This window comes from Bos taurus, chromosome 3, assembly GCF_002263795.3.
Source record: "Bos taurus isolate L1 Dominette 01449 registration number 42190680 breed Hereford chromosome 3, ARS-UCD2.0, whole genome shotgun sequence".
In the NCBI taxonomy this organism is placed as follows: Eukaryota; Metazoa; Chordata; class Mammalia; order Artiodactyla; family Bovidae; genus Bos; species Bos taurus.
The window spans coordinates 50524664-50547982 of NC_037330.1; the positions used below are offsets into that span (position 1 = coordinate 50524664).

The 23319-nt window shown below is 35.8% G+C and overlaps 1 protein-coding gene across 1 annotated transcript in view; it reads left to right on the top strand.

The window, feature by feature from the left end:
• DIPK1A (divergent protein kinase domain 1A) overlaps nt 1-23319 on the top strand; it is a 129993-nt gene that overhangs the window by 24893 nt on the left and 81781 nt on the right. The gene's annotated exons all lie outside the window — the stretch shown is intronic.

Consider the following 23319-nt stretch of genomic DNA (forward strand, 5'->3'; position numbering starts at 1 on the left):
GAATCTATAAATACTTCAAATTAAAGTTAAAATAATTTGTGGTGAAAGTAGAGAGGAGAATAAGTTCAAGAAGGAAAATAAGATATAGAAAATTTCTGACCATTCTGAACCAGTAGTTCATTCATTTTTTGAAATGGATAAAAGCAGCTATCAAATTGCAATAGAGTTTAAATTTCATTTGATGCATTTAAGGTAGCATAATAACTTTGTTTTAAAATATCAATACTTACAATATGTTGGAAATTATTCCTTTGAACTATATAAACTTATGGTGAAATTTTAAAATACTAAAAATTTTATTTTATTTTTGGTCACGTTGCATGGCATGTGGGATCTTAGTCCCCCGACCAGGGATCGAACTTGCACCCCTGCAGTGGAAACATGGTGTCTCAACCACTGGATCACCAGGGAAGTTCCCTTATGATGAAAAATTTTAGATATCAATTTAAAAATATGTGAGGAGGAGTATATAGTTTTTTAAATTCTCTTGGGGGGTCTACAAACAGAAAAACTAGATTTCAGTAGCATAATACCCCCATTGATGAAGGGGTTAAATTCTAAAAGTATACTTTAACAAAATCGAAATCTTAATTACCAGAGGTAGTTGAAACTTTTTTCATTTTTTTGTTGTTCTTGCTTTGGCACGCCACACAGCATGCAGTATCTCAGTTCCCCACGTGTGTGCATGCTAATTCACACATGCTAATGTGCATGCTTCAGTTGTGTCCCACTCTGTGCAGCTCTTTGGACTGTAGCCTGCCAGTCTCCTCTGTCCGTAGGATTCTCAGGCAAGAATACTGGCGTGGATTGCCATTTTCTCGTCTACTTAGTTCCCTAACCAGGGATCAAACCAGTGTCTCATAGTGGAAGCTCGGTGTCTTAACCACTGGACCACCAGGGAACTCCCTAGTTGAAATATTAAAGAACTTGAAAACTGTTGGTTAAGGGTAGGATTGTAGTATCCAAAATCCATTAAATAAATAGGAATACAAAATATGGCTCAAAAAACCATAAGAAAATGAAGTGTTGTACTGTGTTTAGATAATGTTATTGGCTTCAAATGGCCTATTTTTTGAACTGATACAGGTATGTTTAGTTGCTGTGTTCTGAACAGGCAAGAGAAGAAAAGGAAAGAACGTCAGTAGAGGGTTGGGTTTTTCAGCAGTCTATGGTTAGTGGGGGGCAGAGTGACGAGGGATGTTCACCTCTACCTCCAGCAGTCACCCTGAAAGGATTACATACATCTTGTTAGCCTTTAGATAGTGCATGACTACAGACTTCCTGTTTCTGTCCCCACAAAAAGAAAATCTCTATAGGCTTGATGATGTCTCAGTCATACAGAGGATTAAACCTTCCATTTCACCATTAGCTGACTTAACATACAAGTACTTCGGGGATTATGTGCTGAGTCACTTTAGTCATGTCCAGCTCTTTGCGAACCTATGGACTGTAGTCTGCCAGGCTTCTCTGTGCATGGGATTCTCCAGGCAAAAATAATGGGTGGCCGTGCCCTCCTCTAGGGGATCTTCTCAACCCAGTGATCGAACACATGTCTCATGTCTCCTGCTTTGACAGGCAGGTTCTTTACCACTAGTGCCACCCAGGAAGCATTAGTTATAGTATAAATGAATTTCAGTCATTTGATATATGCAAGTTTGCATTTTCTAGTTGATAGAGAAGTGGAATGTGAAGAATTATTTATCATTCAACAAAGAGAGTACATGGGAAGGTGAGGAATTGGAGACTTAAGTTTTGAAAGCTACAAATAGGAGTAGAAAGTGAGGTATTTTGGTCTTGCTAATGCATTGTTTAACATGATTTATGAATGTTTTGGTTAATATTTTATAATACTGCTGACTGCTTTATTAAGGAATTTATATCTCTAAGGATTAATTAACCTAAAATAGATCCCATTAAATCAGATTAATATAAAATGGCCCATAGCTCGAGCTGCCAAATAAATGTGAAAGTCATTATGTTATGTAGACTTCCCTCCCCAAAGATGATAGAAATTAATCATATAAAATGATACTTGGGGTACAAATGTCTTATGTAGCAAGTATTTTTAATGAAGTGATTTTGAATTTAAAGAAAAGTGAAAGAATTCTAGTGTTATATGCTTTCAAGATGAATAATATGCTTTAGCATGTCATTTGACTTGTCTCGGGCTTCCCTTGTGGCTCAGCTGGTAAAGAATCCACCTGCAATGCAGGAGACATAGGTTCGATCCCTGGGTTGGGAAGATCCCCTGGAGAAGGGACCGGCTACCCACTCCAGTATTCTGGCCTGGAGAATTCCATGGACTGTATGGTCCATGGGGTCACAAAGAGTTGGACACGACTGAGGGACTTCCACTTCACTTCACTTTTCTCAGCCCCTTTGTTTTTCTTAGCCCTATTTTTTTCATTTACTAGCGAGATGATGATGATGATTGATAGGCCAGTTTTTCCTTCCCTCTCTAACAATATTTTCAGTATTGAAAGAGGAATGCTTTAGCTTCCTCATAAAATGCTATGATACACAAAATTATACATTTTTTAATGATTTTCAGAAAATGTTATGGCTTTCTATGTTGTACTCTTGTCTATTTCAAGGATTTTTTAAAACATTTATTTATTTGGCTGTGCTGGGTCTTAGTTGCGACATGTAGGATCTAGTTCCGTCACCAGGGATCAAACCCAGGCCCCCTGCATTGCAAACAGAGTCTTAGCCACTGGACCACCAGGGAAGTCCCTCAAGGATTTTTTTGAAGTCAGATTACTGAAATGCCCACTTTCTTTCTTCAGATTGTCTATTTATCTTAGTTTGTGTTTATGATTATGTTGGAGAAATCAATGTATTTTTTTCTTATTGAGACATAATATATCCATTTCATAAAGATTTCTAGAAACTCATATACCAGTTATGTTTACATTTAGTCATATTGAATATAGAAAATTTCATTATTATGTCTGATGGTAAATGCTTTAACAAACTACAAAGTTCCACAGAATTTTGTTTCACTTTCAGTAATAGGGACATATTTATATTACCTAATACAAAGAGATTCTTCTAATGTGTTTTTAGAACTTTAAATAAGTAGACAGTTTACATTTTTACTTATGGAAAGGGCCTAGATTAACACAATGGAGATATAGGTCAGTGCTGTCTGTGTTTACTAAATAGAGCCACATGTGATTCCTCCCCCTCTGTTTATATAAACACTTTCAGGAGTCTGGATGCTGTGGCCTTCATCTAAGTGAGTGGGTGTGGCTTAGATTCACACACTGGGCTACCTCCATAGAGAAGTTGTGTGAAGTTGTGTGTGTGTCAACAGGAGGCTGCTTTACCCAACAGGAGGGAAAGGTTGGAGTGGGGAGTATCCCTAACTCATAATTGAGGATTATGGCTTTGTATGGAAAACTCTAAGATACTCATTAAGTGTATAACTCTATATACTGGCAAGTGTGGTTTCCCTCTATTATGAAGAATGACATTTAAGGTTTAAATAACCTTCAAGTTGAATAATTCAAAATAAACCTTGAAATTTCTTATAAATGAAGGGTGATAGAAATAACCTTAGGTCGAGATGTGATTTTTCTTGAAATGGACCTTTGAAACAAACTGACAGTTACTTTTTAAGTTTAGAATTTTCCAAAGTAGAATAAGTAAAAGTGCTTATTTGCTCTTAGGTACCATATCTTGAACTTAGGAAAGTATCTACTAAAGTGATGTTTTTTTTCTGAATAGAGGTGTGTCTGATTAAAGATCAGAAACTAAGATCCACAGTCCAGACCATCATAGTTTTCTTCTACCATAAACTTTATTAAAGGTTTACTAGTATTCATATTAACTAATCATTGCTCATTAGCACAAGTTTGGAAAATAACAATCTCTAGAGGAAGACATAAAGAAATGCAGATGCTGATGCACAAACAAGAACCTCCTCACTGATCTTCATTTTTAACAAAATGTCTTCGTCTATCCCTGCTTCTAACATTGTGGCCTAAATAAAAACATTCATCCTGGATTGGCCTAATTTGAGATCAGTCTGCTGAGACTTCTACCCAGTTTCCTGTTTAGCCAGTTGTTAAAATCTGTAAAACATATCTATTGTAGGCCAATTGGTGGCATGGACTCTCTATCTTTACTTAATACTCAGCTTTTACTCCTTAACAGTCTAGGCCCTCTATGGGTCTTTATAAAATCACTTTAACCTCTTAAAGCTTCCAGTATGACAATAAGGTAATATGAAATAGTGATTAAGAGCATCAGCTTGGGAGTCAGACACTGCAGGATTCAGATTCTGGCTGTACCATGTAAGTGCTGTCTCCCTTTAGACAATATACTCAGCCTAAATCTCCTTAGCATAAAATTATGAAAATAAAAAAGTATTATTTCATGGAGTTATGAGAATTAGATGAAATGATGTATATAGCACACTTTGCTCTGTGTATGGTTCATAATAAAAACAGTGATAAGGGGAGGGGGAAGAAAATCATTCTTTTCAAATGTCTTTGACATTTTTTTAAAATCAAGAAAGAGCAAATTCCTTCCACTAGATTGTTACTAGATCTGTAATTCTGTGAAGCTGTTTGGTAAATGTTACTCTGCAGTTAGCTTAAAATCAGTTTCATTATTAGCCCTTATCGCATACTTTGACATTTATCCAAAAGGGGCTGTTTTTTTAATACGAAAGGCCAGAACCTTAACATGAAATAGCAAGAAAAAGTACTACTGAACTTAAGTATAACTTGCATATGAAAAAGTATATATATGATTGAGAAATAAAACCATACCAGCACTCTAGAAGCTGTCTTCATGTTCTCTTCCTATTTCTACCATCCCCAGTGATGGTAACCAGTGTCCTGACTTTTAATGAAATAGATAATAGGTCATATTTTATCTGACTTTGTTTTTTATATAAATGGAGTCACGTCTTTTGGGTCTGGCTTCTTTTGCTTAGCATTATATTTATGAGATTCATCCATATTATCACGTGTAGTTGTTACGGAGTCTAAGCGCATACTGCTTGCCACATAACAGTCCAATAAATCAAGAGATGAGGTTTTGAGGCAAGGAGCAGCAACTTCATTCAGAAAGCCAGCAGACCAAGAAGATGGTGGGCTAGTGTCTCAAAGAACCATTTTCTTTGAATTAGAATTCAGGCATCTTTTATACTAAGAGAAGAGATATGATTGATTGTTGCATTCTTGGTGCTAGAATCTTTTGTTATGGCAGTCCATGAATGTCTCGCCACGATGTTCCTATAAACCTCCAACAAGACATGCTGTTCTCCATTCTACAACTTTTTCTATGTGAAGGAGAAAGTGTTATACCTTTAAAGGTCAGAGCCTTGAGAATGGGTTATCCTGCATATTTCAGGCTATAGGCAACATCATTTCAGGCTATAGCAAAGCATCATTTGCTACAAGTGATTAATTTGTAGCAAAAGCAATAGAATACAAAGGTTAAAGTAAAAGAAATAGAACCAATATGGAGTCCTATTTATTCCTCTCTATTACATGGTTTATATATATTCACTTTTGGTGCTGTATAGTGTCCTGTTGTGTGAGCATACTACAATTTATTTATCTGTTCTACTGTTATTGGATATTTGGGTTATTTCCAGCTTTTTAGCTGTTACACATATTAAAGCTGTGGAGATTTTGGTACCTGTGTTTTGGTGAATGTGTGTAAGCATTTCTCTTGGACTGGAATTGCTGGGTCATAAGTATGCTTACGTTCAGTTTAAATAAATATACTCAATTTTGCAAAGGATTGTGCCAGTTTATACCACCAGCAATGTATGATAGTTCCAGTTGCTCCATGTTCTTACCAATACGTCTTCTTCATTTTATATGTTCTGATGTGTATAGACTATCACACTGTGGTATTTAATTATGGTTTTAATTTGTATTTTCCTGATGACTAATGAAGTTGGACATCTTTTTAGGTTTATTTTCTGTTTGGATGGCCTTTTGTGTGAAGTCACACAAGTTCAAGTCTTGTTCATATTTCTGTTGTGTTGTCTATATTTTTCTCACTGATTCATAAGAATTCTCTATGTAAAATCCCGTCGTTTCCCAGGTATATTATTGTTACATCTTCTTCCACTTTTATGGGTTGTCATTTTGCTCATGTTGTCTCTTGATGAACAGAAATACTAAATATAATCAAATTTATCATTTTTTCCTTTCATGGTCAGAGTTTTTGCATCCTGTTTAAGAGGATGTTGTTGCTATTGTTTAGTTGTTAAGTTCTGTCTGACTCTTTGTGACCCATGGACTGTATGTAGCCCACCAGGCTTCTCTGTCCATGGGATTTCCCAGCAAGAATACTGGAGTTGATTGCCATTTCCTTCTCCAGAGAATCTTCCTGACCCCAGGACTGAGCCCACATCTCCTGCATTGGCAGGCTGATTCTTTGCCTGTGAGTGACCAGGGAAACCCATTTAAGAGGATACAGATACCTAAAATAATTTCACAAAAAGATATTTTATGTTTTTCTCTGAAATTTTATTATCTTTAATATTTAGGATTGTGGTCCATCAGGAATTGACTTTTGTATATGGTATAAATTAGAGGTTAAGGTACTTTTTTTTTTCCCCAACTGGCTATTCAGATGACCTTTGCTGAGATTTTTTTTTTGAAAAGTAGCATGAATACTTTGGTAATAATAGGTCATTCACTGTAAGAAGGAGTTCCAACTCTAGCCCAAAAGGAGGCTGAAGGAGTGTTTTAAGACCTCTTTTTCTTTCCTGATTTCCTGGAACACAATAAAGCAGGTAGGGATTTTTGTTGATTCCCATAGGCTAAAAGTCATGTCTGCTAGAGTTAGGTAAAGTGTAACATGCAGTAACTGTGAAATAACACCTGCAAACTATCCAATCCTAAAGGAAATCAACCCTGAATATTCATTGGAAGGACTAATGCTGAAGCTGAATCTCCAGTACTTTGGCCAACTGATGCGAAGCTCCAACTCATTGGAATAGACCCTGATGCTGGGAAAGATTGAGGACAAAAAGAGAAGGGAGCAGTAGAGGATGAGATGCTTAGATAGCATCACCAACTCAATGGACATGAGTTTGAGCAACTACCTATAGGTAGTGAAGGACAGGGAAGCCTGGCGGGCTGCAGTCCACAGGGTTGCAAATAGCCAGACATAGCTTAGCGACTGAACAAGAGCAACATGATGGGTTAGTCACCAGTTAATGTGCTATGAGGAAGTTTGAAGTGATTGGAGAAAAACGTAGATCTGATGGTATCTAGTTTTAGATTTTATATGAAAGTTTTTTAAAAAGTAAAAAGTTTTGTAATAACATCGATTTACATTTGTACAACAGTTTACAGAGTATTTTTGTTTACACTTTTATTTTTATCCTTATAGTAACTAGCATTGTAAAGTTTTCAAGACAGATATTACTGTCCTTGTTTAACAGAAAAAAACCCTAAAATTCAGATCAGTTAATCAGTTTGATAAATAATTTTATAAAATTGAAAACCCTTTAGTCTTCTTCCTTTGAGCCAACCATTTTTACAAGACTGGTCTAGGCAAATTGAACCAGAGATGCAGAGAGCCCCAAAATATGATTTATTCTCTCAAAGAGATGTAAAGTTTCAGGAGTTAATCAAAACGAAGTATAATGTTTCACACCTGATGAATGAGCTGGAGCTTGGAGGAGTTCAGGTAATAGAGTTTGATGATTTCAAATTTTCCTGTTTTCTTTTTACAACTGTCAATTGAATTAGCTCTTTATGATGCTTCAATCTTCCCTTTTCTAGCACTTTATAAACTTTATGTTTGATGTCTGTTAGCAAAGAGACACAGTACCTAACTGCAATTAAACTGTACTTGGAAACTGATAAGAATGTAATTTTAAATGTATAACTCAGAGGTTATCAATTTTGCATAATCCTATTCAGTTGTTAACTCCTGGCAGCTCATAGGTACAGGGACTATGTTATGCATTCTGGTTTTCCCTAGAGTAACCAGTTGTGAACCACATGTAATGAATATCCATAGTCTGTATGAGCTAACAATTGTCTCAAGTAGGGAAGTGAAGGTAAAAGTTGCTTCTACTAGTGATAGTTAAAAAAAAAAAAGATCTAAATGACTAACCCATTTAAAGGCTCAAACATAAATTATCCAGAGCCACATAACAGCATTCAATAAAGCAAAGATCAGGGTTCTTCATATCTGGTAGAGACACATGATTCTGGCAAAACTAGACTAAAACAGAAGACCCCAAGCTTCTTTTATGTTCTTTTATGTCCCCCTTCAGAAAAACTAGTCTTTGGTTTTCAAAACTACTTAGTTAAATGAATGCATAAATATATGATCTAAATCACCATAATTTCAACTGTGCATACCACGATTTTCTGATAATAGTGTTCTGTCTGACTCTGCAGAGCCAAATCAAATGCAGAGCTTTATTTTGTAGTGGGGATGATATTTCCTGTGTTTTAACTTGTTTAGTTAATCAAATATGGATCAATCGATGTGTTTATTTGCTTTACTATTTGAATAAGTTATAAGGTAATCAGGATAAGGTAAAGATCCTATTCTTAAGTTGTCTGAAATTATATTTTAAATGGTAGAATTAATTTTAATGATCCTAAGCCAACCTGCTTATTTATAGATAAGGAGAAAACAGCCTCAGAGTCACACAGCTAGTCAGTAGCAGAGCTAAAATTTAACTCCTGGTCTTAGGATCCTGATTCCAGTGCTCTGATACCTTTAAATAAATTGGGGCATAATTTTTTGAAAATTTGTTTTATTGAAGTAGTGTTTATTTACAATGTGTTGCTTTCTGCTGTACAGCAAAGTGATTCAGTTATACATCCGTATATATTTTTCATATTCTTTTCCATTATGGTTTATCACAGGATATTGAATATAGTTCCAGGGGCATAATTTTTAAAGAATCTTCCCAAGTTTAAAGATACAGAATTTCTTAAGTATGTTTTCATAGTTTTCAGTCCACTTTTAGCTCCATTTTACTTTCATGACTCTGGAACTTAAAATACACAATTCTTTTAAAAACCGTTATGTATGGGGGTCCAAAATAAAAATATATTGTCATTTCTAGCAAAATACTGATTGAGAAAGAGCCTGTGACTTTCAGGTGTTTGAAATGACTCAGATTAAAAGTTTAAGATACAGGCAGCATTATCATTTTAAGATTATTTAGAAAAGTAGCACTGTTCAACAGAGCAGTCAAAAGGTTATTGTACCTAGAGTCTTGAGACCCACATTTTTTAGAGGCACCCACTAGCTGTGTGATTTTGGGCAAATGACCTGCCTTCTTCAGGCTTCAGTTTATCTATGGAATAAGGAAATAAGGCTAGAATTATAACTGTCTCTTTAGTAAATAACTGTCTTTATTGCAGAATTTGAGAAATCAGGCAGAGCAAGTTTGTTGTCAGAAGTCTTTGGTCATGAAAATGATCTGTGCATTACATTCTTTATTTGACACTGTTAAGTAACCACAGACTAGCCAACCAGCCATCAATCTCCATCTGTAGAACAGCCACTGTTGTCCATGTATGGAGAAGGGCCAGATTTTATTTTTGCCAGAAATACTCTTGGCAAATCTGTATCCCTAGAGATCACTGTTTAATTTTGTGGCACAGTGTATAGTTTAGTGAAAAAGAAAAGGAATGCTGAGCTATTTCATTTTAAATGCTCTCAGAGACAGCTCTACTTCATTTGTTTTTGTACTATCTGTGTTTCAAGATGTGTTGAGTGGAGGTAAGCCAAAATGAAATAAAAAGAGGAAGGTGAGAAACTGTCCACAGTATCTGCTGACTCTAGAAACGAATTTGAATGATATGAACGATTTGAATATATGTTTACATATATTGGAAACTTAAGATATATGTATATAGTATTAACTGTCTTGCCAAGTTTATAATTTTATACATTCTTATGCTATTTTTGTTTTGTTTTGAATTAGTCTCATCTATAAATTGTTTAAAAGCACTTCATTATTGGGAAAATTTGCATTAACAGATAATTCAAAACTCTCCCATTATTTTGCCTTCTGGAAATAATGATAATGTGAATTTGAATAAATTTTCCACTGCTTTTTATTTGTAAAGATTCCAGTTAACAACTGGATTTAAAATTCATTTGTTTGAAGAAGTTCATTTTGTGATTGAAAGTTCAGTGCTGAAAATGAAATCGCTAAATTTCATAAGTTGTAAGAGTAAATTCGGTTGAAGTTGTATTTGTCTAAAATGTCACCACCGATCTTCATCCTTCATTTTCTTCTTTCAGTCTTTCTGACACTTTTAAAATCCTTTTCTCCTAACCTCCACATCCATTTATTAACAGGTCCTAATAATTTTGCTTTCATATTGTCTCTCAAATTTCACCTTTCATCTTTATTGTGTTGGCCCATTCTAATCCAGGCTGAGCTTAGGTTGCTGCAGCAGCTTTCTGAGTAGTCTCCCCTGACTTTGGTATTCTCTTTCAAACTGTCCAACTAAAATCCATATTAATCTTTAAACATCAATTTTACCAGGTTATATATCTGTTTAAAATCTTAAAACCTTGTAATTCAGTTCTCAGTGCTGTCAAGCCTTTAAATCCATCTGTATGTGGTCCGTCCTTTTCCATCCAACTGAATTTATTCAGCAAATATGGTTTTGAGCATCTGTGTGCAAGACACTGTACAAAGGTAAAAATAAATAAAATATAGCTTCTTGCAGCTATATAATATCAGCATTTAGTGTTAACACATCCAGGATTTTTTTATGTTTAGAAACATGTACTTACACTGTTCTTGCTAAGGTTATCAGTGAGCTCCTTATTGGCAGATTCATCAGGCGGTTTTCAGTCCTGATTGTGCTTTACATGGCACTGGGTGCTGTCTACCATGCCTGCTTTGTTGACACATTTTCCTCCCTCAGTTTCTAGGTATAGAATCACATTTTCTATTTCTTCTTGGAATTTTTTTTAAGGAACATAGTTTTCATTTTTTTGATCTTTATTTTGGGTTATTTTCTATTTATTAGTTTCTATATTTATTCCTCCTTTCCTTCTACTTCCCTGTTTGTTTTTTTTTCTGGTTGAGTTCTTCAGTTTGATTTCCTGTTCTTTTCCAGCTTCTTGAGATGCATGTTTAACTTTTAAATTTTTATTGAAATGTAGTCAATTTACAATGTTGTGTTAGTTTCTGGTGTACAGCAAAGTGATTCAGTTATACTTATATATATATTCTTTTTCATATTATTTTACATGATGGTTTATTACAAGATACTGAATATAGTTCCCTGTTCCATATAGTAGAAAGGGCCTTGTTTATCCATTCTGTGTATAATAGTTTGCATTTCCTAGTTCCAAACTCCCAATCCATCCTTCCCCACACCTCTTTCCTCTTAGCAAACACAAATCTGTTCTCTCTATATCTGTGAGTTTGTTTCTGTTTCATAGATAAGTTCATTTGCGTCATATTTTAGGTTCCACATGTATGTGATATCATATGGTAATTGTCTTTCTCTTTCTGACTTATTTTACTTAGTATGATAATTTCTGGGTCCATCCATATTGCTACAAATGGCATTATGTCGTTCTTTTTCCCCACTGAGTAATATCCCATTGTGTGTATATGTGTGTGTGTGTGTATACATACACACACCCCCCACATCTTTATCTGTTCATCTGTCAAATTTAGGTTGCTTCCATGTCTTGGCTATTGTAAATAGTGCTTCTATGAAACATTGAGGTGCATATATCTTTTCTAATTATAGTTTGTCTTGATATATGCCCAAGAGAAGGATTGCTGGATCATGTGGCAATTCTATTTTTGTTTTTTTTTTTTTAAGGAACCTGCATACTGTTCTTCAAGTGGGTGCACCAATTTATATTCCCACCAACAGTGTTGGGTGGTTCCCTTTTCTCCACACTCTCTCCAGCACTTGTTATTTGTAGACTTTTTAATAGTGGATATTCTGACTGGCATGAGGTGGTACCTCGTAGATTTGTATTTCTCTAATAATTATCAATGTTGAGCATCTTTTCATGTGCCTGTTAGCCATCTGTATGTTTTCTTTGGAGAAGAGTCAAGTAGACCTAAGTAAGGTCTTCTGCCTACTTTTTTATTAGATTGTTTGGTTTTTGTTATTGAGTTGTATTTGCTGTTAGTGTATTTTGGAAATTAAGCCCTTGTTGGTCACATCATTTGCAAATATTTTGTCCCGTTCTGTAGGTTGTCTTTTCATTTTGTTTATGGTTTCCTTTGATGTAAAAAGCTTTTAAGTTTAATTAGGTCCATTTGCTAAAAATAGACTATATGGTTTATTTATTTGACCACACTGTGTGGCTTGTGGGATTTTAGTTTCCTGATCAGGTATCAAATCCAGGCTCTTGGCAGTGAGAGCACGAAGTCCTAATACTGGACCACCAGGGAATTCCCCCAAATAGACTATTTTTAATAGCAGTTTTAGATTCACAGCATAATTGATCAGAAAATACAGAGTTCCAATGTCCCCCACATATATAGCCTCTCCCACTATCAACATCACCCACCAGAGAAGTACATTTGTTAAAAAATGGATTAACCTACATTGACACAGTATTATCACGCAAAGTCTGTAGTTTACATTAGCCTTCATTCTTGGTGGTGTATGTTCTATGGGTTTGGACAAATATATAATGATGAGTGTTCATCATTGTAGTATCATACAGAGCAGTTTCACCAAATCCCATGTGTTCCACCTGTTCATTTCTCCCTGTGCCCTAATCCTTGGCAACCACTGTTCTTTTTACTGTCTCCATGTTTTTGCATTTTCCAGAATGCCATATAGTTTAAATTATACAGATTTCCAGATTGTCTTTCCAGATTGTCTTCTTTCACTCAATGATAGGCATTTGAGGTCCCTCCATGACTTCTCAGGGCTTGATTGCTCATGCCAAGACTGAATAATATTCCTTTGGATGTGCCACAGTGTAGTTACTCATCCCCCTACCGAAGGACATCTTGGTTGCTTCCATGTTTTGGCAACTCTGATTAAAGCGGCTGTAAACATCTGTACACGGGCTTTTGTGTGGACTTTTTTTTTCACTTAATTTGAGTAAATACTAAGGAGCATGATTGCTGGATTGTATGGTAAGAATATGCTTTATTGTATAAGAAACTGCCAAACTATCTCCCAAAGTGGCTATATCATTTTACATTCCCACTAGCAATAAGAGAATTTTTGTTGTTTCATATCCTCACCAGTATTTGGTATTATCGGTGTTTTGAATTTTAGCCATTCTAATAAGTGCATAGTCATATCTTATCGCTGTTCTGATTTGCAATTTTCTAATGGCATGTGATGTAGAGTATCTTTTCATATGTTTATTTATCATATCTTTTGACTCAATAGTTTTCAAACTTCTTTTCTTTACCTGTGCCTTTACAGCTGTGGATTACCCTGTTAGAGCTTTGGTTGTTTATCTGTTTGTATGATTTGAACTGTTCAAATTTTGTTTAGACTTTCTTTATACCTCGGCACTAAAAAATTAGTTTCACATGTGCTTGAAAATAATATGTAGTTAGTACTCTTGCCTGGAAAATCCCATAGACCGAGGAGCCTGGCAGGCTGCAGTCCATGGGGTCGCGAAGAGTCGGACACGACTGAGCGACTTCCCTTTCACTTTTCACTTTCATGCATTGGAGAAGGAAATGGCAACCCACTCCAGTGTTCTTGCCTGGAGAATCCCAGGGACGGGGGAGCCTGGTGGGCTGCTGTCTATGGGGTCGCACAGAGTCGGACACGATTGAAGTGACTTAGCAGCAGTGATGTTGAATGAAACACTCTGTATTAGGTCAAGTTTCTAGTCATGTTGTGGTGTTCAGATCTTTTCCAACCTTACTGATTATTTTTTGGTTTACTTATCTATCAGTTATTGAGAGAAATGTTAAAATCTCCCATAATTATTGTGAATTTGTCTGTTTCTTCTTGTAGTTCTTTCATTTTTGCTTTATGCATCTTGAGGTTGTATGATTAGGAGCCCATCCACCTAAAAGTGCTGTATCTCCATGATGATTTCACATTCTTTTCATTAGGAAGTGTCCCTTGTAGTCTCTTTTGGCTGGTGCCAATACAGCTATAATATCAGCTATGGTGCCAGTTATAGCTGCACCAGCTTTCAGTTTGTATTTGCTCAGTATAACTTTTTCTACTGTTTCACTTTCATCCTTTTTGTATTCTTAAATTAGACATGAGTCTTTTGAATTTTTTCTGTTTCATTTTTATCTAATCTGAGAATCTTTGTTTTTTAATAGCCTGATAATCTTTGTTTTTAAAGGAGCATTTCGCTCATTCATATTTCATGTTACTCGTCTGTTTGAGTTTATGTTGCTTTATTTTGTCTTCCTTAGTTTGTGTAATGTTACTGTCTTGGTTCTCTTCATACCTTTCTGAGTTTTTAGTTTTGTTTGTGTGTGGATGGGGGTGTCACTCTCTGTTCTCCACTTAAATGCTAAAGTTCCCCAGGATCTCATTATTTGCCTTTTATTTTTCTTACTCTGTGTACTTATCCTTGGTGACTTTATTCATACTTATAATTTCAAATGCTATTTATTTGCTGAACTCCAAACCTATATATTCTTCCTGGACTTCACCACTTGGAAATGCTATTGCTTCCCCAGATTCATCATATCCAAAGCCATACCTTCTTCTATTCTAAAACTGGTCTACTAACTGTGTTCTCTGGATTGGTGAATATCGCTACCATTCATTTCTCAGTATATCATCATCTATTGGTAGAGCCACCTCCTTTCTATTCCCAAAGCCACTGCCTTATTTTAGATTTTATTATAATTTGCCCACTTTGTTACAGTAGTCTTCTAGGTGGTCTTGCTGCATTTATTCTTACATGACTACATTTTACTTTCCGTTGCTTTCAGAATGATGAAGGGTTTTATGCAGAACAGTGATATCAGATTTGCATTTTAGATACATGACTCTGAAAACATTTGCTGAACATGGCAGCTATTAAAGGCATCTAATGACTGAGCACCTGAACTGAACTGAATGGCTATGTCCTTCCATCTCTAGTAGATTTTCTAGACCATGACTTTCTCACTTTTTCAACCATAGCCTATAATAAGAAATACATTTTGTGTGATCAATATAAATGCACAAGTAACTGAAAGAAAGTTTCTGTTATTGTTCAGTCAGTCAGTCGTGTCTGACTCTTTGTGACCCCACAAACTACAGCATGCCAGGCTTCCATCCTTCACTGTCCCCTGGAGTGTGCTCACACTCATATATCACATTGATCAGTGATATAATCCAACCATCTCATCCTCTGTTCCCCTTCTCCTCCTGCCCTCTGTCTTTCCCAGCATCAGGGTCTTTTCCATTGAGTCAGCTTTTTGTATCAGGTGGCCAAAAGTACTGGAACTTCAGCTTCAGCATCAGTCCTTCCAATGAGTATTCAGGGTTGATTTCCTTTAGGATTGACTGGCTTAATCTCCTTGCTGTCCAAGGAACTCTCAAGAATCTTCTCCAGCACCAGACTTTGAAAGCATCAATTCTTCGGCTCTTAGCCTTCTTTATGGTCCAGCTCTCACATCCATAGATGACTGCTGGAAAAACCGTACTTTGATTATATGGACCTTTGTTGGCAAAGTGATGTCTCTGCTTTCTACTATGCTGTCTAGGTTTGTCATAGCTTCTCTTCCAAGGAGCAAGTGTCTTTTAGTTTCATGGCTGCATTCACCACCCGCAGTGATTTTGGAGCCCCAGATAATAAAATCTGCCACTGTTTCCACTTTTTTTCCCATCTGTTTGCCATGAAAAGATGGGACTGGATGCCATGATCTTTGTCTTTTGAATGTTGAGTTTTAAGGCAAATTTTTCACTCTCTTTCAACTCTCTTCAAGAGACTCTTTAGTTCTTCTTCATTTCTGCTGTTAGAGTGGTATCATCTGCATATCTGAGGTTGTTGATATTCCTCCCAACAATCTTGATTCCCACTATGAGTCATCTAGCCTGGCATTTCGCATGATGTACTCTGCATATAAGTTAAATAAGCAGAGTGACAATATACAGCCTTAACGTACTCCTTTCTCAATTTTGAATTAGTCTGCTGTTCCATGTAATATTTTGACTGTTGCTTCTTGTCCTGCATACAGATTTCTCAGGAGACAAGTAAGAATTTTCTTTAAGAATTTTCCATCTCTTTAAGAATTTTTCAGTTTGTTGTGATCCACACAGTCAAAGGTTTTAGCATGGTCAGTGAAGCCAAAGTAGATGTTTTCTTGAATACTGTTGTTTTCTCTACAATCCAACAAATGTTGGCAATTTGACCTCTGGTTCCTCTACCTTTTCTAAACCCAGCTTGTACATCTGAAAGTTCTCAGTTTGCATACTGTTGAAGCCTAGCTTAAGGATTTTGAGCATTACCTTGCTAGCATGTGAAATGAATGCAGTTGTGTGGTAGCATTGCCTTTCTTTGAGATTGGAATAAAAACGAACCTTTCCAGTCATATGGCTACTACCAAGTTTTCCAAATTCGTGGGCATATTGAGTGCAACACTTTGACAGCATCAACCTTTAGGATTTGAAATAGCTCAGCTATAATTCTATCAACCTCCACTAGCTTTGTTCATGGTAATGCTTCTTAAGGCCCATTTGACTTCACATTCCAGGATATCTGGCTGTTGGTGAGTATTCAATAGAATACTGTTCAGTAAGAAAAAGAAATGTAGTACTGACTGGCACATGCTACAACATGGATAAACCTTGAAAACGTTATGAAAAGATGAACAGATCCAGTCAAAGATGACCACATATTGTTTGACTGTATTTATATGAAAGGTCCAGAATAGACAAATTTTAGAGATGGAAAGTTGATTAGTAGTTGAGGGGAAATGAGGAAAGACAGATAATAGATACGAGGTCTCTTTTTAGCGGATGAAAATATTCTAATGTTAGGTTTTGGTAATGGTTATACACCCTATGAGTGTACTTAAAAAAACAAAACAAAACATTGAATTGTAATTTAAATGGGTGAATTGTATCATATGTGAATTATATTTCAATAGAGCTTTTTTTAAAAAACTAAGGGAGAAATCAAAATGCAGTACTAAAGCCTTTTTCTCAGATAACCCCAAAGGAGAAACAAGCAAACAGATGAACGGATGGCACAAATAGAAAACAGGTAGCAAAATGGCAAATCTAAACTCAGCCAAATCAAATGTAAATGTTAGACTAAACTCTGTAGTTAAAATGCAGAGATTGTCAAACTGGATAAAAAGCATGACCCAACTATAAGTTGTCTATGTGGCATGTACATTTAACACAAAGACACAGGGTTGAAAATAAAAGTATGGGAAAAGATGAAAAATTTTGCCATGCAGACATGAATCATTCGAAACTCAGAATTAATATTTTAATAGTGGAAAAAAATATAAACTTCGAAACAGGGAGTATTATCAGAAATAAATAGGGACTTTTTATAATTGTAAAAACCCCAGTATAACAAGAAGACACAATTACAAATGTATATGCACCTAGTAATGTAGCTTTAAAATAGATGATGCACAAAACTGGCAAAACTAAAGGGAAAAGATTCAAATCCACAATTGTAGTTGGAGATTTTCACACCCATTTAGAGCAGCAGCCCCCAACCTTTTTGTCACCAGGGACCAGTTTTGTGGAAGACAGTTTTTCCATGGACCGGAAAGTGGGGGATGGATTCAAATGTATTACATTTATTGTGCACTTTATTTCTAATCTGATGCTACCGCTTATCTCACAGGAGGTCCTAGTCTGGAGTCCAGAGGTTGGAGACCCCTGCTTTAGAGTAATTAATGTAACAACTAGGTCAAAAATCTGTGGGTATATAGAAGATCTGAATAGCACTGTTAACCACCTTGACCTGATTAATATTTATAGAATCCAACACCCAACAATTACAGAATACAGAATCTTTTCAGGTAGCCTGGAACTTCTACCAAAACAGGCCACTTATAGGTCCATGAAACAAGTTTGAAGTCTGAAATCTAAAAGAGTATATTCTCTGATCACAATTGAATTTCATTATAAATCAGTAACAAAAGGATATCTGGAAAATTCCCAAAGAATTTAAATTACATAATATATTTCCAAATAACACATGGGGCAAAAGAATATCAAAGAGAAACTGGAAAGTATTTTCATGTGAATGATAATGAAAAACAAACATGTGAGCATTTGTGAGGTGTAGTGAAAGCATTGCTTAGAGGAAAGTGCACAGCTTTAATGGTTCATACAGGCATACCTCGGAGATATTATGGGTTCAGTTCCAAACCATTGCAATAAGGAAAATATTGCAATAAACTGAGTCACAGGAATTTTTTGATTTCCTAGTACATGTAAGTTATGTTTACACTATACTTAGACTATTAACTGTGCAAAAATATTATATATAAAAAATATATACATACCTTATTTTAGAAAGACTTTATTGCCAAAAAATGTTAACCATCTTGCCTTCAGTGAGTAGTATGTAGTAATATCAGAAATCACTGGTCACCATCACAAATATAATAATAATGAAAAAGTTTGAAATATTGTAAGAATTACCACAAAGACACAAAGTAAGCCAGTGCTACTGGAAAAATGGTGCAGATAGAATTGCTTGACACAAGGTTACCACAAACCTTCAATCTGTAAGGGAAAAAAAAAAAAGACAGTATCTGTGAAGTGTAATAAAATAAGATATGCCTGTATTTGAAAGAAGAAATGATTCAAATTTATTTTGTATATTTCCAGAAGCTAGAAAAACATAAGCAAAGTAAACCCAAGAAGAAGTAAATTAAGAAAATAGAAGGTATCAGTTAAATAGAAAACGGACAACAAAGTAAATTAACAAAGCCAAATGGATTTTTTCAAATGATCAGCAAAATTGAAAAACCCACAAGTTACCAGTATTGGAAAATAAAGAAGGAGTATAATCACAGATCCATAAACTTTAAAGAATAATAAGGGAATTCGAAGAAAACTTTTGCCAGTAAATTTGATTTAGTGAAACAGAAAAATTTCCTGGAAAAGTACAACTTGCCCAAATTGACACAAGATGAAATTAAAAATCTGAATAGGCCTGTCAGACTTTGTGGAAGAAACTGAATTTGTTTCTTTGTTTGAAAAAGAAAACATTTTTCCAAAGCTAACTCCAGTCCTAGAGAATATCACTGGTAAATTATATCAAACGCTATGAAAGAAACCATAACAGCCTGACAAACTCTTTCAGAAAATGAAAGAAGAAGCCTTTCTTTTTAAAAAAATATTCATTTGTTTGGCTGTACTGTGTCTTAATTACAGCATGTGGGATTCAGTTCCCTGACCAGGTATTGAACCCAAGACCCCTGTATTGGGAATGTTGAGTATTAGTCACTGGACCACCAGGGAAGTCCCCGAAGAAACCTTTCTTAATTAATTTTATGAGGCTAGTATAATCCTGAGACTAAAACATAGTAAAGATATTTAAATAATTAAAAAATCTATTATAAAGAGACATAAAACTCCCTAAGAAAATATTGAACCCAGGAATGTGTATGAGGATTAATATATCATGACCAAGTGGGTTTAATCCCAGGAATGTAAACTGATTTTGTATTTGAAAATAAGCATACTTACCATATTAACAGAATAAGGAAAAGAAGAATATACAATCATCTCCATAGATGCAGGAAAAAAACATTTGACAAAATTCATCACCCATACTTGACATGTGGATCTGGAATTAGAAGGGAATTTCCTCAGTCGGATAAATACAGATCTACAAAATAATCTTCAGCTAACATCATGCAAAATGGTTCAGTTCCTGGAAATTCCCCAGGAATCCAGTGGTTAGGACGTGGCATTTTCTCTGCCCTGAAATCCCTGGTCAGGGAACTAAGATCCCACAAGCTGTGCTGCGTGGACCAAAAAAAAAAAAAAAGTCAAATTAGTTGACAAATTTTAAAAATAAATGATAAATCATTGAACATTTTCCCTTTAAGACTGAGAAGAAGGCAAAGGTGCCGCTCTCACAATTTCTACTCATCATTTTCCTGACTGTCTTTGCTAATGCAGTAAGGTAAGGAAAACTCAAAGAAGTCAAGATTGGAAAGGCAGAAGTAAAAACTGTTCCTATACATAGATAATTTATATGTAGAAAATTAATCATCAAAAAATCTTTATCATCAATAAGTGAATTTAACAACATAATCTTAAGATATAAGGCCAATAGAAATACTAATTGTATTTTTATATATTAAAAGATGCTTGCTCCCTGGAAGAAAAGCTATGACAAACCTAGACATAGGTTTGTATTAAAAAGTATTTGTATTAATACACATAGGTGTGTATTAAAAAGCAGAGACATCACTTTGCCGACAAAGGTCTGTATAGTCAGAGTTAGGGTTTTTCCAGTAGTCATGTATGAATATGAGAGTTGGACCGTAAGGAAAGCTGAGCACCAAAGAACTGATGCTTTTGAATTGCGGTGCTGGAGAAGACTCTTGTAAGTCCCTGGGACAGCAATGAGATCAAACCAGTCAATCCTAAAGGAAATCAACCCTGAACATTCATTGGAAAGACTGAAGCTGAAGCTTCAGTACTTTGGCCACTTGAAATGAAGAGCCAACTCATTGGAAAAGACCTTGATGCTGGGAAAGATTGAAGGCAGAGGAGAAAGGGGTGACAGAGGATAAGATGGTTGAATAGGATCACTGACTCAATGGACATGAGTTTGAACAAACTCCAGGAGACAGAGAAGGACAGGAAAGCTGGCGTGCTGCAATCTATGGGGTTGCAAAGAGTTGGACACAATTTAGCAACTGAACAACGAACAAAATAAATATGAGATTTTAAAACCAATGATATTTTAATAGCATTAACAATAAAATACTTAAATTTAACATGCCCAGCTCTACATTGAAAAGTGCAAAATACGGTTCAAGGAATTAAAGCTGTAACTACATGAAGATATATAATTTTCATGAATTGGAAGCCACAATATTGTTGATATATCACTTCTTGCAAATAATTCTATAGGTGCAATGCAATGCCAATTATAATCCCAGCTTGTTTTGTAAATAAAAACATATCAGCTACTTCTAAAACATATGGAAATGCCAAGGACCTAGTATAGCCAAAATAGTATTGAAAAAGAGCAAAGCTGAAGGATTTATTCTCATCAAGGTTGTTATAAAGTGACAGTAATCAATATATCATGGTATTGGTATAAGGGTTGACACATAGAGAAATAGAAATAGAGTTCCAGAAATATACACACATATATACAGTCAACTGATTTTTGCTAAAAGCACCTAAGCAATTTAATGAAAAAAAAGAAAGAAATTTCAGGAAGTGATATTCGAAAAACTGGCTATCTAAAAAAAAAAAGCAAAACTCAATCCCTGCATATGCCATCCATAAAAATTAATTCAAGGTGGCTCAGAAACCTAAATGTAAAAATTAAAACTATTAATATAAATTGTTTAGGGAATTCCCTGTTGGTCTAGTGGTTAAGATTCTGGGCTTTGACTGCCAAGGACCTGGGTTCAATCCCTAATTAGGGAACTAAGTTCCTACAAGCCCCTCGTGGCCAAAAACAAAAAGCAAGCAAAAAACTGTAAAGCCTTTAGAAGAAAATATAGAATTTTTTTGCAACCTGAAAATCATACAAAATTTTCTAAGGCACAGGAAGCAAAAACTTTAAAACAAACATTGATACATTAAACAATCAAAATTTAAAACTTCTGCCCATCAAAATGTGCAGTTAAGGAAATGAATTTGGACCCCATAGACATAGACCCCATAGAGTTGGAGGGGAGTCACTAAACATATATCTGACAGAAAACTTGAATCAAGAATATGAAATAAGTTACTGCCACAACTCAGTAAATGACACCTACCACCAAATATTTAAAAGATCTAAACAAATATTTCACAATAGAAGATATTCTATAAATGGCTAATAAACATAAAAATACAAAATACCCTTAATCAACAAGGAAATGCAAATTAAAAGACAATGAGAGGGCTTCTCTGGTGGTCCAGTGGTTAAGGGTCCACCTGCCAATGCAGGGGACACAGTTTGATCCCTGGTCTGGGAAGATCCCACAAGCTATGGAGCAGCTAAGCCCGTGACCCGCAACTCCTGAGCCCACTCATGGCACCTAGTGAAGCCCACAGCTGAGAGCCCATGCTCCACAGCAAGAGAAGCCACAGTAATGAGAAGCCCACATATCACAGTGAAGAGTAGCCCTGGCTTGCCATAGCTAGAGAAAGCCCATGTTCAGCAACAAAGAGCCAGAGCAGCAGCCGCCCCCAAAAAACTGCAATGAGATACTTCCTATTCCCTAGATTACCTGCAATAGTAAGGCTGAAAATACCAAATGTTGGCAAAAAATGTGGACTACTGGAATGTTCATACGCTGTGAATGGAAATTTTTTTTGGCGATTTCTTAGAAAGTTAATTGGAGAAGGAAATGGCAACCCACTCCAGTTCTCTTGCCTGGAAAATCCCATGGATGGAGGAGCCTGGTAGGCTACAGTCCATGGGGTCTCAAAGACTCAGACATGACTGAGTGACTTCACTTTAGAAAGTTAAACATAGGACTTCCCTGATGGTACAGTAGATAAGAATCTTCCTGCAGGGGACACTGGTTAGACTCCTGATGTGCAAAGACTCCACATGCCTCAGGCAACTAAAGCCCATGCATCATAACTACTGAGCCCACGCACTCTAGGGCCCATGAGCCACAACTAATGAGCCTGTGTGCTGCTGCCACTGAAGCCCATGGTCCTGGAGCCTGTGCTCTGCAATAAGAGAGGCCACCACAACGAGAAGCCTGCTCACCGCAGTGAAGAGCAGCCCCCACTCACCGCAACTAGAGAAAACCCACGCACAGCAGTAAAGACCTAGCACAGCCAAAAATAAATAAATAACTTAAAAAACATAGAAACACCTCCCCTTTAAATTAGTAATTCCACTTCTGCATATCTGTACAGGAGTAATGGAAACATTCACAAAAAGGCTTGTGCAAGAGTGTCCATAGGATCTTTATTTCATGTGCAAAACTAATAACCCACATATCCATAAATAGGAGAATAAACCACATGGTTATATGCATACAGTAGCATACTGCTCACCACAAAAAGGAGTGTACTATTAATCCATGCAACAAATGGATGAATCTCATAGACATAATGCTGTGTGAGAGAAACCAGACATTGAAAAGCTTATGTTGAATGATTTCATTTATATAAATTTGTGAAAGAGGTAAAAATCTCCAGAGGAAAAATATTGGAACAGAGGTGGCCTAGGGCTAGTGGTGGGGAGCTATAAATTGACTAGAAAGGTACA